The sequence below is a fragment of the Oryctolagus cuniculus genome, chromosome 7 (assembly GCF_051225735.1).
Source record: "Oryctolagus cuniculus isolate XC-2025 breed Fujian yellow rabbit chromosome 7, ASM5122573v1, whole genome shotgun sequence".
NCBI lineage: Eukaryota > Metazoa > Chordata > Mammalia > Lagomorpha > Leporidae > Oryctolagus > Oryctolagus cuniculus.
The window spans coordinates 72,463,451-72,477,677 of NC_142873.1; the positions used below are offsets into that span (position 1 = coordinate 72,463,451).

General features: G+C 40.7%; 1 protein-coding gene across 2 annotated transcripts in view; it reads right to left on the reverse strand.

Annotated features, from left to right (window-relative positions):
• Positions 1-14,227, reverse strand: part of SNX7 (sorting nexin 7) — a 101,903-nt gene that overhangs the window by 73,871 nt on the left and 13,805 nt on the right. The window lies entirely within an intron of this gene.

Below are 14,227 nucleotides of genomic sequence, written 5' to 3' on the forward strand. Positions count from 1 at the left end.
TTCCAAAATTCATGTTGAAACTTATTCAGCATGAGTGTTAGAGGTGGGGCCTGTAGGAAGTGATCAAGTCATGAGGAGAAGGCTTTGCAGATACATTAGCAAACCTACCAAAGGGCTAAGAGGAACCAGCTGCTCCCTTTCTGCCCTTCCACCTTCTACCACCTTAGAACATAGTAACAAGCCACATAATGGAAGCAGAGAGCAGCCCTTCCTAGACACAAAACCTGTCAGCACCTTATTTCAGACCTCCCAGCCTTCAGAACTGTGATACATGAACTCCTATTATTTATAAATCACACAGTCTCAGGTATTTTTAATAGTAGCACTGATGGACTATGACAAGAATAAAAAGAGACATGTGGACTACTTTCTGGAAATTAGAAATCTATCATAGAAGTGTAGAGACAACTGAAAAATGACCTGCAAGAGATTGGTAAACTAGGAAGAAGCAAGTATATTTATGGTGTAGAATCCAAGAGAGGTTTAGGGATTGGAAGCATCAAGAGCCTGTGGGAATAGGGGTGGTGGTAGTGTTAAAACAAGATGGGATGCAAATCTAATAAAACCAAAAAGAGTTAAAAACCTCATTTTCCGGGACCAGCGCCATGGCTCACTTAGTTAATCCTCCACCTGCAGCGCCAGCATCCCATATGGGCACCGGGTTCTAGTCCCGGTTGCTTCTCTTCTAGTCCAGCTCTCTGTTGTGGCCCGGGAGTACAGTGGAGGATGGCCCAAGTGCTTGGGCCCTGCACCTGCATGGGAGACCAGGAAGAAGCACCTGGCTCCTGGCTTCGGATCGGCACAGCACCGGCTGTAGCGGCCATTTGGGGAGTGAACCAACGGAAGGAAGACCTTTCTCTCTCTCTGTCTCTCTCTCACTGTCTATCACTCTACCTGTCAAATAAGAAAGAAAAAAAAAAAGCAACAAGGCACATTTCTCATCTGCATATTTCTTTTTAATTTCATTTTTTATTTTTACTTATTTTTTAAAAAGACTTATTTTTTATTTACTTGCTTTTTAAGTACAACTTTTAGATTACAGTGGCTTCTCCCCTCCATAACCTCCCTCCCACCTGCAACCATCCCATCTCCCACTCCCTCTCCCGTCCCATTCACATCAAGATTAATTTTCAATTATCTATATACAGAAGATAAATTTGGTATATATTAAGCAAAGATTTCAACAGTTTGAGCCCACACTGAAACACAAAGTATAAAGTACTGTTTGAGTACTAGTTATACCGTTAATTCACATAGCACAACACATTAAGGACAGAGATCCTACATGAGGAATAAGTGCACAGTGACTCCTGTTGTTGATTTAACAATTGACACTCTTGTTTATGGCATCAGTAATCTCCCTAGGCTCTTGACATGAGTTGCCAAGGCCATGGAAGCCTCTTTAGTTCGCCAACTCCGATCTTACTTAGACAAGGTCATAGTCAAAGTGGAAGTTCTCTCCTCCCTTCAGAGAAAAGTACCTCCTTCCTTGATGGCCCGTTCTTTCTACTGGGATCTCACTCACAGAGATCTTCCATTTAAGTGTTTTGTTTTGTTTTGGTTTGGTTTGGTTTGGTTTGGTTTTTTGTCTTTGCTTTCCATGCCTGAAATACTCTCATGGGCTTTTTTGCCAGATCTGAATGCCTTAAGGGCTGATTCTGAGGTCAGAGTGCTGTTTAGGACATCTGCCATTCTATGAGTCTGCTGTGTATCCCACTTCCCATGTTGGATCATTTTCTCCTTTTTGATTCTATCAGTTAGTATTAGCAGACACTAGTCTAGTTTGTGTGATCCCTTTGACTCTTAACCCTATCATTATTATCAATTATGAACTGAAACTGATCACTCTGACTAGTGAGATGTCTTTGGTACATGCCACCTTGATAAGATTGAACTGAAATCCCCTGGTACATTTCTAACTCTTCCGTTTGGGGCAAGTCTCATTTAGCATATGCCAAACTGTACATCCCCATATTTAAAAATATGTATTTATTCAAAAGGCAGAGAGAGAGAAAGAGACAGATCTTCTATGTGCTGGTTTACTCCTCAAATGGCTACAATGGCCAGGACCGGGCCAGGCAGAAGCCAGGAGCCAGGAGCTTCTTCCTGGTCTCCTACATGGGTGCAGGGACCCAAGCACTTGGGCCGTTCTCCATTGCTTTCCCAGGTGCACTAGCAGGGAGCAGGGTCAGAAGTAGAACAGCTGGGTTTTGAACTAGCACCCAATGGGATGCTGGATTGCAGGTGGTCACATCACCAGCGCAGCCACAGCGCCAGCCCCTCCCATCCCAACTTTGCAGCTGTCGCTCCCCGTCTTCGTGGAGGAACGACACAGGACCCTGCGCTGTTCTTTCGTCTGCTCGGCCCTCCCCGGGTTTGCTGCTGGTTCTTCCCGAGTTGGCTACCGTCCCTTCCACCTCCGTGGAAGGGCAGTTCCCCCTGGCCACATTCCCCACTTCCGCAGGGGAGCGGCACACCGCCGGCCGGTTCTCTCGGGGGCTGCACGGGTTCCCTTAGATGTTCCCCATAGATGTTCCTGGTGCATGCCGTCTCTCTCCTCCTTTATAGTCCTCCTCCGCCAATCCTAACTCGGCTGCCCACACGCCGAGTACGCTGCTCTCCAATCAGGAGCAAGTCCTACAGTTTATTGGTTGAACTGGAGGCAGCTGGGTAGAAGCTGTTTTCTCCTCTCCCAGCGCCATATTGTAGGAGAGCAGATGCATAGAATAAGTCTTAATTCCAGTAACTTAGTCTAGTCCGAGCTGCTCCCCACAGAGGAGAGCAGATGCATAGAATAAGTCTTAATTCCAGTAACTTAGTCTAGTCCGAGCTGCTCCCCACAGCAGCACACTGGAAGTTTACTTTCTGGAGAGAACCTACACTCAAAAGCACCAGGTAGGGTAGGGGAGAAACCCAAGAAAACACAGATACCAAGTAGAAAGTCCTGCATACTAGATGGAAAAAGCATCCAACCTTCTCCTTCCACTTGGTCCCAAGAATGTTGGCAGGAAGATGCACACTCACTCGTAGGGCATTAGAGCTGCTAGATAGCTATAACCAATAAAAATGTATTGCTCACCATTCTAGAGGAATGGAAGCCCAAGTTCAAGCTACTGGCAGACTCCATAACCTGATGGAGACATGCTTTCTAGTTCAGAGATGATGTCTTCTCACTACAACCTCACATGATAGAAATGATGAAGGTCTCTTTTACAAGGACACCAATCTCACGCATAAGTACATCACTCTCATGATGTAATCACCTCCCAAAGTCTCCACCTCTTTCCCAATATCAATCTCCTTGGGAATTAGCATTTCAGTGTATAAATTTTGGGGGGACTCACACATTCCTACCATAACACGCACACAGGGTTGAAGGCTTCCTCACTTAGGTAACCATTCTCAGGGAAAACTGACAGTTGTAGTGCCCTCGTGAGCTAGCAGGTCTCTGAATTATCACCCTGTTAGGTAGACACTGACCTGTGGGTGTGACAGTAAGACAGGCTGAAGAGCGAACATGGAGGTTTCATCTCTGAAGCAGACCGGAAGTCGTACCTCACAAGTCTTGTCCATCTCTGATAACCTTGGTAGGTGAGTCCTGGGCCTCCCTGGGGCACAGCTTAAAGGAATCTTCCCTGCCTTGTGCTGGGGTTAGACAGGGTGGGGGGTATTTGGTGGAATAACAATGTGCTGATAAAGTCCAGGGAGGAATTTCACCAATCCCATGCTCAGAAAGCCCTCCACCCATCAATATTCAAGGGTAGGGGAGATGCGGGGAACAATGGGTCCATGTCTATCAAAAAGAATCCTAGTCTGAATGCAGATTGGGCTCTCATTTATTAAGATGCTAGCCTGGTCTGTCAGGTGCATTCTTGTCATTAAACTTGGCTAACATGCTTACCACTGCTCTCTGTCTTATGTCGGAAATTCTTTTCTCATGTGAAGACAACGACCTCTGATCCAGCTGTCTGTGGGATTCACCCTACAGGGAAGCCCCTACCATGCACAGAGGGTGCTTACTCAGCCATTCCTCACCTGGTGTGGAAACTACCAAACATCAACCATGAGGAAGGCCTCTGATGTGAAAGAAATCACAAACTGAACAAGAAAATCAGAGGTTTGAAGGCTTAAAAAATACATGATGAAATTATCGGATGGATAAAGGAAGATATTAAATCCACAAATGCAAACACAGTGAAACGAAAAGAACATTCAGAGACCAACAGCAATATCAGCAAAAAAGGAGACTCATAAAAATAGAAATAGGTTTGCAAGATAAAACTCAATAGAAGATCTAAACGACAGAATTCAAGAACTCTCCCATTATGTTGAGCCAAAAGAACAAGATATGAAAAGTGAAAGAGAAAAGATTTTTAAAAGTTAACGATCCAGGTAGACTGTGGCTGAATAAAAGGAAATCCAGTAGAGGAAGAAGGAAAACGTCCTGGAGCTAAGCTGATTCCAGGTGGACAGGGTCTGTTAGGCCTCCCCAGAACAAACAGGAAGGTGGTCACAGGTAGGACTCCCACAAGTATCCATCCCCACGACATTTCACAACAGCAGAGATTGCTAAATTCCTGAAAGCAATTAAGGTGTACATGAGCAAGTAAAACAAAATCGGAAGTTTGAAAATCAGGATGGTATCAGATTTCTCAATACCAGAGCTGAAAATTAAAAGACAATAAAATAGTGTCTTTAAAACCTTGAAAGGAGAGCATTTTCACCTGGAATTATACATAATCAGGCAAACTGTCACGCAAGTATACAGGTAGAACAGAGCAGTTTCACACATACAAGGCTCAAAGAATAAACTTCCCCTGCACCTGTTCTTTGGAAGCATCTTTACTTCTCCAAAATAGAGGCATATACACAAAGAAAGAGGAAAAGCTGCTAAAAATAAGAGATCCAACAGAAGACAAAAATGAAGGGAAGTCCCTGAACGACGGTGAAAAGAACATTCCAGATTGGTAGATATTCTATAAACCTAGAGAACAACCTGGACCAAGAAACTGAGTCTCCAGGGAGGCAGAGAGATGAGTTCAGAGGAAGAAATCAAGAAACAGAGACAGAAAGATGGGTGGTTAAAAAAAAATAGAGAGAAACAGGGGAGTGAGCAAAGGAGTCAGGAAAAAGAGAAGGTGGGAGGTGGGAGCGAACAAGGGAAGGAGGCACAAGGGGCTGAGGAAAAAAGTAAAGAATGGAAGGAAGAAAGCAAACTGAGTATCTAATGGATTTCAACATGATAGGAAGCATTATTACATGAGATTCCCAGATAATTTATAATCGCTACAAAGAAAGTCAAGAAGGAGGGAGAATGCGAGAGACAGAGGAAAGGAAAGGACAGGAAGAGAAGGAAGAATGAATGGACGATGAATATTCAGGAAAACAGGAGCTGTACAAGAATGAAAATGTAGTCATAGTTGCACTGTATGGCTTGGATGGGAATGAAAATAAATTGCTGTTAATCCTGGGTTTACCTTAAAATGGCAATATAATTATATTAAAATAGTAAGAAAGAAACTATATTTGCACATGTTTCAGGGGAGGAAACACTGTTTTGAAAATAACACTACAATGGAAAAAGAGATGAGTTATAGTTCCAGATTGAAGAAGACCAAGGCGGCAATAACAGCTAAATGCAGCATGCGATCCTGAATTGGATGCTGCTTCTGAGCAAAGAACATTTTTTTTTCTCCTCTAAAGAATACTCTTGGGACAACTAAAGAAATTCAGAACACTCAGTGGATTAGCCCACTACATTATGTCAATGGGAACGTCCTGATTTGAATACTCAGACTGTGGATGGAAGAGTGTTCTTATTTTCAGAAAATACAAGCAAATGCATTTAAGAGTTACGGGGTATCAAGTCCCTAATTTACTCTCAATGTACACAGAGAGAGGGAATATGAAAGCTGTGAAATGGTAATAGGTAGAGAATTTTGGTTCTTTATAGTACTCTTGAAACTTTTCTCTAAATTTTAGATTATATCAAAATAAAAATGTTTATAGTTTTTGAAAGTTGGGGCTAGCATTGTGGTGCTAGCATCCCATATCAGCACCAGTCCCTGTCCTGACTGCTCACTTCTGATCCAGTTCCCTGCTAATGGCCTGGGAAGGCAGCTGAAGATGCCCAAAGTGCTTTTGGTCTCTGCTCCCATGTAGGAGACCCAGTTGGACCGGGCTCTTGGCTTTGGCCTGGCCCAGACTTGGCCGTTGCAGCCATCTAGGAATTAAATCAACAGATGGAAGATTTCTCTCTCTCTCTCTCTCTCTTTCCCCTTCTCTCCGTTAACTCTATCGTTCAAATGAATGAATCTTTTTTTTTTAAAAAAAAAAGATCATTTAATAAGACTTAAAACAAAGCAAAACAAATTAATTCAAAATGGTTGCTTGGTCTGGTGGTTAGGATATCACTTGGGATGCCTATGTCTTATATTGGAATGCCTGAGTTCAAGTTCCAGCTCCACTCCCAATTCTAGATTCATGTTAATACTCCAGGAGGCAGTAGTTGACGGATCAACTACTTGGATTCCTGCCACTTTCATGGGAGACCTAGACTGAGTTCCTGACTCTTTAGCCTGGCTCAGTCATGACTGTTGTGGGCATTTGAAGAGTGAACCAGCAGATGGAAGTATTTCTTTCTCTCTCTCTCTCTCTCTCTCTCTCTCTCTCCCCTTCTCTCTGCTGTTCTGTTTCTCAAGTAAACAAAATGTATTTTCGAATTAAAAATATAATAAAAATTAAAAGGTAGCATCCCCTGCTCTAGCATGGAATGCCATTACCATTTCATGACCCTGAGCAATTTCTAAGCTATTAGTCCCCATTGCATTCAATATTTTAAGATAATATATTGCTATCTTTTTTAAAATTCAATATCATCAATAAGCTTCCTACTAAGGAGAATGAAGAATATTTATTCCATTAATTAAGTACATGAATATAGATTTTTAAATTCCTTTTTTACTCATTGGGTTATAATCCATTAATACTATAACTTATTTTGATATTCAAACTGTCCCAGATTTCACTGTAGAAAGTTTCTTATAGCCTGTGTGATTTGGCTAAGCCTTCATTATTCCTCGAGCTTGGTTTTGTTCTTTCCCTGCTCCTGGAATCAGATTATTTCTTAAAGGAGCTCTGGTTCCTTTTACAGGACCCTGAGTGCTAAGAAATATTTATATGATACAAATATACATTCACACACTTAGATCTAGATCCATGGATAAACAGACATAGAAAACTCCAAGAGTTCATGATGCCTCCAATTCTAATTGGACACTGCATAGCTTATTCTAGTGTTCTATATTTATAAACCCTTTCTTCAGTGGGAAGAAGCCTAGCTCCCATCATCTTGAAATACTAATTTTTATTTGCAAAATATCCCTATACATATCCAATTTCTGAACCATGATGGCTGCCCCTTCAGTTCTGTACACTTCATAAGGCAACTTCATTCTCAGTCTCAACCTCATTCAATGCCTCCTCAGCCCAATTCCACTGCCCACTTTGTTGACCACAATGTTCATCTGCTCATTCAGCTTCAATAGTTTTGTTTCATGTAAATAAAAGGAAAAGGTAAAAATGGGAAGGGAAAGGTTACATGTCATTATTTATGAAGAAAAAATCTCAATGAAACAAAAGAATATACAGTCAAATATAAGTAAAACTTATGCTTCGTTCACATACTAAGAATGAGACTGGAGTTATTTCTGTAGTAGTACTAATGACTTGTTTTCCAGTTCTACACTTCCTTTTTTAGATGCATTTTTTCCTAAAGGTAAAGATACAGATGAGACAATTAAGTTTTGACTACCACTATGAAAAAGACAAAAGTTCCCTGATATATTCAGAGATTAATTCTTCAACAAAGCCCTTCTTAAAAGTTGACCAGTCCTGAGTGAACAAATCATTATAAAGGAAGTCAAAATTGGCATCTAATTCAGTCTCAGCCATTGACTCAGCAGATAACATAGAACCACTAATTGAGCCTTTCAAGGTTAAATTAAGGAATTGGATTTAATGGTCTCCAAAATCCCCTCCCCCGAAATGCCATATGCATTAAAAAAGTAAAATTCTGATGTTTTAAGAAAATGCACTTTTGAGAGAACTATGAGAGAAAAAGAGGTAGATTTGTTTTTTCCTCAAACAAAATCAATAAAAACACTTTTGAATCATCAATAATATATAGAGCACTAGTTTAAAGGATCTTCCACAAAAATTTTGGTAATAACAGAGGAGATTTTAATACACGACACATTACTTGAACAAAAGCATGAAAGTTTGGGCTTTCATGATCCCCAAAAGATCTGTGAAAGTAAAACATTGAGGCATGATTTGGACCAAGAGCAGAAAACAAATTTCAGTTGGATTAATCAGACATGCAAAAATATAGAACAAAAGTTCAGTGAAACATATCATTTTACATTCTTATGATAAGAAACAATGAGAATAAATTTTATGCAAGTGACAAAATAAGTGGCTAAAAGTAATGTTTTAGAAGAATATACAAGATCCTGGAAAAAGTTTTATGGTTTGTTATTAAGTGAAACAACAGGTTATAAAATCTGTGTACAATCACATTCCAACCTATGTTTACACGTGTGACATTAGCAGGGATGCGCTCAAGGGAGAACAAGGAGATACAGGAAGAAGTTATACCAAAAACAGAAATACTAGTAGAAGTTTTCCAAGATTACTGATGAGTTTAATATTTTTCTATGTAACTTTCTCTATTTCCTAAATAAACATGTATCATTCTGTAATCAGAAGAAAGCATTGAAACCATTAGAGTCAATACAGTATATCATGCATTCATGGACAATAAGAACCCTGGTGATGACTTAAAGGAATTTTTAAAGCCATTTTCACAGAATATCTTGGATTATATTGGATATAACTCATCAAAGTTAGAGAAATAGGAACTGGGGGGGAAAGTATCTACAATCCAATGAAATTGAGATTGTCCAAAGAAATTATGGAATGCTAATACAATTGAAAACAGAATTTAGAGCTTCCAAATGAATGTATGATAGGCACATACAAAAATTTCTCTCAAAATCTATTTCATATAAGGAGTAGTTCTTAGAGTTGGCAAATTTTAATTTGATGGCCAAATCTACTTTCAATTTCACCCACATTGCACACAACCATGTGCTATGGCATTCTTTGTACTCATCCTCCTACCTCACCACAACCCACTTTTTGTACCTACTACATAATTTAGCATTCTGTTCTTTCTACTAGAAATGCATCCTTTTGTAGAATGGGAAAGATCTGCATCAATTTACAAAGGCTCACAATTCCAATGAATGTAGTGTGGTGTCATAAAAATACACTTCAATATCTAGCAAAGGAAGAAATTACAGGCTGAAATTTAGCAACATCCAAGATTTCAGAAGAAGGACTTAAATTACTATGATTCACTCAAAAACATTCGTAAAACCTCAGTAAAACTGACTATCCAAAGTGTTTTATATTCACTTCAAAGAAGGAAAGAAAACAAAGGGACAATGCTTAAAAGATTCACATTTGGATGTGAATAACTGAAGAAAATCAGTGTGAGAAGATCCAAAGAAGCAATTAACCAAAAAGAACTCCATTTAACCTTTTATGTTCGATGCTTTTCAGGAGAAATGGGTTATTAAAATCTGTTCTTTCCAAACAAAGGTCTCACCGCCACAATATCTGTCTCTGGCTCTCGCTCTCGCTCTCGCTCTCTCTCTCTGTCTCTCTGTTCTCATCCTTCCTTCCCTCACTCCCGCCTTTGTCTTTTCTCACTGGTTTCCTCCCTCCCTCAGCATTTGTATAAATGTCCTGTATCTTATGCTTTTTTTTAAACACCACACATAACCTTTTTTTTTTCTCCAAGACATTAGATCAGAAAGGAAATCATCTGTGTTAAAAATCCCTACTTCTTAAATAATCCTGAACAGTGAAACACACAGACACACCAAATCCAGAAAACCTTGAGCAGTTTCAGGCTGAGATTTAAATGAGTGTAGAAAGAGAACAAAGCCCATTACTAGGCTTCAAGAATTTGTTGTCTTGTATCCTTACTCCAAAATAGTGCATCTATCGTAACTGAAACCACTTAGGTAATTTCACTGAAATAAATGGATTAGAATCCTGTTAGCGTGCTATTGGACTTCACAGACAAAATCATTTAAAAACTGAGTGTAAGTTTTCCTGTTGTTACTATTGAGTGGGATTGTGTAACACCCAGGACCTCACAATGTTATCTAATTGAAAGAGAGGGTCTTCATAGAAATTATTAAATTCAAATGAGGTCACTGGAGAGGCCTTGAATCTCCTATCATTGGTATCTTAGTAAAAGGCTGATGTGCAGGCTGAGACATGTAAACAACTGCAGGAAGAAGCAAGCCAGCTGGAATCCATGTTGCAAGACCTAGAAAAGACCCTTCCTTCACATCCTCTAGAAGAAGCACCCGGCTGACACCTTCAAGGCAGACAGCTTCTGTCCAGCACTGAGTGTGGAGGACACCTTGCTGGAGCTCCCCCGCTCCGCAGCTGGAGCAGACTAATGCCACTTGGCTGCAACCAGAGGCACACACAGTCACAGCCTGAAGAGGGAAGCAAGGGTGGGCAGAGGAAATCATGGCTACACTATTTCATCATGGTTCTATTCATCCTATTTTTCACAGGTCAATATTCAATTCCAGAGATTTCTGGAAGAGGGTGTTGCCTCCTTCATTTAACGCTATCACATGGCTGCAAAGTTCCATCACCGACACACACAAAATGCATAGTTGAAATGTTAAACAAAGAATAGTTTGTCAGTATTTAAATGCTCTGGAGATATCAGCCAAAGAAACAGTTAACAGGGAAGCTAGGACCTCTCTAAGAGGAGTCCTTTGCTAATGTCCCTCACTAAAATGCTACTCAGGAACTTCTCATAAATATAACATGAATTTTTCTGATAATACTAAATCACATCCACCATCTGTGCACAAACAGCTATTTTCTTTTTACAAGTCAAGAGAGAAAAAAAAAATCAATGTGAGAAGTGTGAGAAATCAGAACACTGGCATGAAAAGGCCATGCAAATAAAATTGCTGATATACAGGAAACTCTCACACCAAGAGACATCTGGTAAAAAAGCAACTTAAAGTGGAAGGAGTTAGAGAAACCATGTTGTGAAGAGGGACACTCATCTTGATAGGCCTAAATTTAGACTTACCAGCTGTGTTTTGGTTTACAAATCCTTCCAATCTGCCTGCTTATAATAATAATAAAAGATGAGAAAGGCTGCCTGTGGAATACTGTGGAAAATGTGACTGAGGAAAAAGCCAGTCTCTGTTATGTTCTGTTAAGGGGTACATACCATTCTAAGCTTATTTGACACAATTTCTCCTGCTGTATAGTACACAGACCCTGGCTCACGTACATCCTGACTTCTTTATCCATTCTTCTGATTCTTGGTTTCTTCTAACCATTACCATGAGTGCTGTACTTCCTCAGATTTTGTGCACACACTTAGACCATACAAATGTCTATACCACAGAAATGCTTCACCTGATCTTATTTGACAACCTTTCCTTCCCAAAGAATTAAAAACAAGTATATTAAAACGAAGAAGTCTCTGAGGTCAAGGAAAAACAAAAGCTAAGCCACTTGAGACATTTCTCAGCTGAGTGAACGTGGTCAAGTCTCTGAGGTTCCATGTTCTCACTGGCAACCTCTTGGAGAGGTGAGAGGCACTCTGGACCACAGAAGTTTCAGGGGAAGAAAGCATTGGGGTGTTATGAGCCATCTGGTCTCTGTCACAACTTCTCAAGTTGGCCACTAGAATGCAAAAGCAATCACAGACAACACATCAAGGAATAGATGTGGTTGTCTTCTAATAATACTAAATTTAGGGGCCAGTGCTGTGGCATGGTCGTCTAGGCCTTCTCCCGTGGAGGACACACCAGGTGGGTGCCAGTTCGTGTCCCCGCGGTTCCTCTTTTTTTTTTTTAATTAATTAATTTATTTTTGACAGGCAGAGTGGACAGTGAGACAGAGAGAGACAGAGAGAAAGGTCTTCCTTTACCGTTGGTTCACCCTCCAATGACCGCCGCGGCTGGTGCACTGTGGCCGGCTGATCTACAGCCAGGAGCCAGGTGCTTCTCCTGGTTTCCCATGCAGGTGCAGGGCCCAAGCACTTGAGCCATCCTCCACTGCACTCCCGGGCCACAGCAGAGAGCTAGACTGGAAGAGGAGCAACTGGGACAGAATCCAGGGCCCCGAAAGGGACTAGAACCCAGTGTGCCGGTGCCGTAGGCGGAGGCGGAGGATTAGCCTATTGAGCCGTGGCACCGGCCTCCCACGATTCCTCCCGCGGTTCCTCTTCCAATCCAGCTCTCTGCTTGTGGCCTGGGAGGGTGGTGGAGGATGGCTCAGGCGCTTGAGGCCCCGTACCCTTGTGGGAGGGAGGCCCTAGGGAGGTTCCTGGATCCTGTCTTTGGATCAGCTCAGCTTTGGCCATTATGGCCATCTGGGGAGTGAACCAGCAGATGGAAGACCTCTCTCTCTGTCTTTCCCTGTTTCTGTCTTGACTCTGCCTCAAATAAATTTTAAAAAACACTATATTTAGAACAAAAAAGTGCAACCAGATTTGGTTCACGGACTGCTATCTCTATACTATACCATTTACATAAATAGCAATATAATTTATAGGGACAAATATTCATTTATATGCATAAGTTATTTGATAATAAAAAAGCATTTTGGAGTTTTTTTAAAAGGTAGATTCGAGGATATAGCACTAATAAAAAGCGTTCTTTAACTTTCTTTTACAGTTTTACCACAAAATTTAGGAATAAAAACAAAGTTCTCTTAGCGATTGGAAGGTAGAAAAAAGTTAAGTTCCAGATTTTCAGCATTTGCATTTCTTCTGCAGTTTTTTCACCACACACACATGCACACACACCTATACAAATCATACTCTCAATCACCTCAGTAAGGAATACTGCTTATATAAGGCAAGATACATAAAGAGCAACTAAATGCTAAGGCTGAAAGTGAGGTGAGGCTTCCTCAGCGAGTGCATCCTACAACACACTGAGGCACATCACACACGTGTGTCAGCAGCAGCATACTGACTCCATGCCCATGACATGTACAGTCATGAATGGTAAATCCACACATGCTGAACTACTTCTCACAGTGCAGTGAAGCCAGTTTGGGGTACTGAACAGACCTATTCCACACAACGTCAATTGTGGATTCACTGTTGACTACCTAGATGCAGAAGAAGCCAGGAAAAATACTTAAGAAGAAGTTGAGTATATTCTATGGACAGAAAACAACACAGATTCAACTCAGGAAACGTAATCACAAATGGTTTTTAAGATGCAAAGCCTAGTGACAGTTAATAGGCCTCGTTAAAATGGATCCTGGTCCACAGTCAACTAAAACCAGTCTCCCTGACTAAAGTATGTCTTTACATTGACTCCCTGGGGGAATGACCAAGTAGCCAACATCTCCAGCCCCAACAACAAATTTACAAGCATTTCTGAGGAGAATAATACATTTACAGATAGCAAAAAAAAAGTAGAAGATTAAAACAGATGTACCAAATCCAAACCCAAAAAGTTCGCAGAAAAATTAAATTAAAAGATAACTCTATTTTGGTGCAAATGAAATTGAAATCAATGCATAGCTTTTTTGTTTGTTTGGTTGTGTGTGTGTGTGTGTGTGTGTGTGTGTGTTTTTTTTTTGACAGGCAGAGTGGAAAGTGAGAGAGAGAGACAGAAAGGTCTTCCTTTTTGCCGTTGGTTCACCCTCCAATGGCTGCCGCAGGCGGCGCACTATGGCTGGCGCATTGTGCTGATCCGAAGCCAGGAGCCAGGTGCTTCTCCTGGTCTCCCACAGTGCATAGCTTTTTAATAATACATATTTTTTCTGGACTTTTTGAGAAGTAACCTTATTATTATCCATTAGTAATTTCAAATTGCCTGGCAGACAACACATGTAGTGACTCATATACAACAGCATTTAAGAAACAATACCAGAATTTTGGCATTGCTCTCAATAGATGTTGAAAAACATATGCTTTAATTATTTCAAATTAAAAGAACCCTACATCCTAAATTTTATTTCCATGGATCCTCCTGTCACTCTGGAAGGTGTTTCTATACTTCTGATAATTAACTAATTATAGTAGTTGTATAGATAGCCTTATCTGGGTTAATAGTATATTATCACAAAATCTTCCTTTAAATAAGAA